Here is a 3151-nt window from a genome sequence, read left to right as displayed (position 1 = left end):
GTACGCCATCAACACTGTTTATAGTGGGGGTGGTGTGCTGTTGACCTCAACTCGGGATGTCGTGGGTTGGTGGGCAGAGTACTTTGAAGACCTCCTCAATCCCATTGGCACGTCTTCCACTAAGGAAGCGGAGCCTGGGGACTCTGGGTCGGGCCCTCCAATCTCTGGTGTTGAGGTTACCGAGGAGGTTAAAAAGCTCCTCGGTGGCAGGACTCCAGGGGTGGATGAGATTCGCCCGGAGTTCCTTAAGGCTCTGGATGTTGTAGGGTTGTGTTGGCTTACGCGACTCTGCAATATTGTGTGGACATCGGGGGAAGTTCCCCCGGATTGGCAGACCGGGGTGGTGGTCCCCCTATTCAAAAAGGGGGACCGTAGAGTGTGTTCCAACTACAGGGGGATCACGCTCTTAGGCCTCCCTGGTAAGGTCTATTCAGGGGTTCTGGAGAGGAGGGTCTGTCGGATAGTTGAACCTCGGATTCAGGAAGAGCAGTGCGGTTTTTGTCCTGGTCGTGGAACAATGGACCAGCTCTACACTCTCAGCAGGGTCCTGGAGGGTGCGTGGGAGTTTGCCCAACTGGTCTACATGTGCTTTGTGGACTTGGAGAAGGCGTTCAACCGCATCCCTCGGGGAACCCTGTGGGAGGTACTCTGGGAGTATGGGGTACCGGGCCCTTTGATACGGGCTGTTAGGTCCCTGTATGACCGGTGTTAGAGCATGGTCTGCATTGCCAGTAAGTTGGGCTTGTTCTCTGTGAGAGTTGTACTCCGCCAAGGTTGCCCTTTGTCACAGATTCTGTTCATAACTTTTATGGACAGAATTTCTAGGTGCAGCCAAGGTGTTGAGGGGATCCGTTTTGGTGGCCTTAGGATTGCATCTCTGCTTTTTGTAGATGATGTGGTCCTATTGGCTTCATCAGATTGTGATCTACAGCTTTCGCTGAAGCGGTTCGCAGCCGAGTGCGACACGGCCGGGATGAGGATCAGTTCCTCCAAATACGAGGCCATGCTCTTGAGCCAGAAAAGGGTAGAGTGCCCTCTCCGGATCAGGGAGGAGGTCCTGCCCCAAGTGGAGGAGTTCAAGTATCTTGGGGTCTTGTTCACGAATGAGGGAAAAATGGAACGCGAGATTGATAGGCGGATAGGTGCAGCATCTGCAGTGAAGCAGGCGCTGTACATGTCTGTCGTGGTGAAGAGAGAGCTGAGTCAAAAGGCGAAGCTCTCAATTTACCGATCGATCTACGTTCCTACCCTCATCTATGGTCATGAGCTTTTGGTTGTGACCGAAAGAACGAGATCTCGGATACAAGCGGCCGAAATGAGTTTTTTCCACAGGGTGTCTGGGCTCTCCCTTAGAGATAGGGTGAGAAGCTCGATCATCCGGGAGGGACTCAGAGTAGAGCCGCTGCTTCTCCACGTCGAGAGGAGCCAGTTGAGGTGGCTTGGGCATCTGTTTAGGATGCCTCCTGGACGCCTCCCTGGTGAGGTGTTCCGGACACGTCCCACCGGGAGGAGACCCAGAGGAAGACCCAGGACACGCTGGAGGGACTATGTTTCTCGGCTGGCCTGGGAACGCCTCGGGATTCCCCCGGAGGAGCTGGCCCAAGTGGCTGGGGAGAGGGAAGTCTGGGCCTCCTTACTTAGGCTGCTACCCCCGAGACCCAACCCCGGATAAGCGGAAGAAAATGGATGGATGGATGGAAAAAAATTTACAGAAACGCAAAGAATTTACTGGCTCTGTAAAATGTCATCATATGATGAAACCAAAACATCTTTAATGTTGAAAATTATCAATGAACATCTATCCATCCATTATCTTTATCCGCTTCTTCCTTTTTGAGTCACTGGTGCCCATGTCCAGCCATCACTGTGCGAGAGGCAAATGACATCCTGGACAGGTCTCCAGTCCATCACAGGGACACAGAGACAAATGAAACAAACAACCATTCACTTGCTCACTCACACCTAGGGACAATTTAGAGTTATCAATCAGCTTAACATACATGTTTTTGGTCTGTGGGAGAAAACTCATGCAGCATGGAGAGAACATGCAAACTACACCCAGAAAGGCCTGGCAACCTTCTCACTGAGAGGCAACAGCTCAACCAACTGCGCCACCGTGCCACCTTCAACCTAAATCTAAATGTGATATTTAACCTTCATTTGTTAGAGCAACTTCAATTGCTGTGAGGATATTTGAATTTACATGTTGCAACTGAATGCATCACAAGTCTTCACATGGTCCAAAAAAGAGAACAAGACTTTGCAAGTCCTTCCTGAAGTCCTGAGTCCTGTTTTCTGATCCCACATACTGTACATCAAAGGTCTGTGGACCAAACAACAAAACCAGAGGATCTAATAATAAGAGTGCACATTGTTAATTCTACTTATCATAATATTAGGTGAAGATTTGATTTATTGTAGATATACTGAGGTGGTCATTCAACAAGGAATGAACACAACAGGAGGGTTTAAAAATCATTGTATGTTTTCTTTCCAAGTTCATTTTGATTTTTACTAATTCTATTTACTAGGACAAATAGAAAAACATTTTTCCGTTGTAAATGTTGCCGACCTCTGGTGAAGATCATGACATATTTCCAGTTTTGAATGTTTATGGTTAAAATTTGGATCATTAATAAAAAAACATACACGTATTATGTTACTCACTGGTTTGGATCGTCTTTTCTGCCATGTCATTTAGTTTCTTCAGAACATCTGGCAAAGCAAATTTATTCAGACATTAGTCAAAAATAAGCCTTAAACAAGTTAAATCTATTTTTTTCAGCAAGTCGAGACACATTTACTCGTGTTATAAAATAATCCCAACAGGAAGTCTGTTTTTTTCTGTTTTCTATACGAGCACCATCATAGAGTTGAACATACTCATGTAGTCTTCCTGCAGTTTGTTCTTCTCTTGCTCTTGTTCATGAAAGTCCTGCTTCAGATCGTTCAGAGCAGCTTCCTTCACTTGCAGCAGGTAATGGAAATTATCTGCAGCCTCACGGCTCTGCTGCAGCTGTCGCTGTAGGTCTGTTTCAAAGAACAAACATCAAAGATCATGGATCCTAAACTCACTGCAGCCATCAGGTGATTCTGAGATCTTACCTTCACAGTGTGAGGTCACAGAGCAGCACATTTTCAGCTCCTCCAT

This window comes from Nematolebias whitei, chromosome 9 (genome assembly GCF_014905685.2).
Source record: "Nematolebias whitei isolate Nwh7 chromosome 9, NemWhi1, whole genome shotgun sequence".
NCBI lineage: Eukaryota > Metazoa > Chordata > Actinopteri > Cyprinodontiformes > Rivulidae > Nematolebias > Nematolebias whitei.
This window is presented reverse-complemented; position numbering follows the sequence as displayed.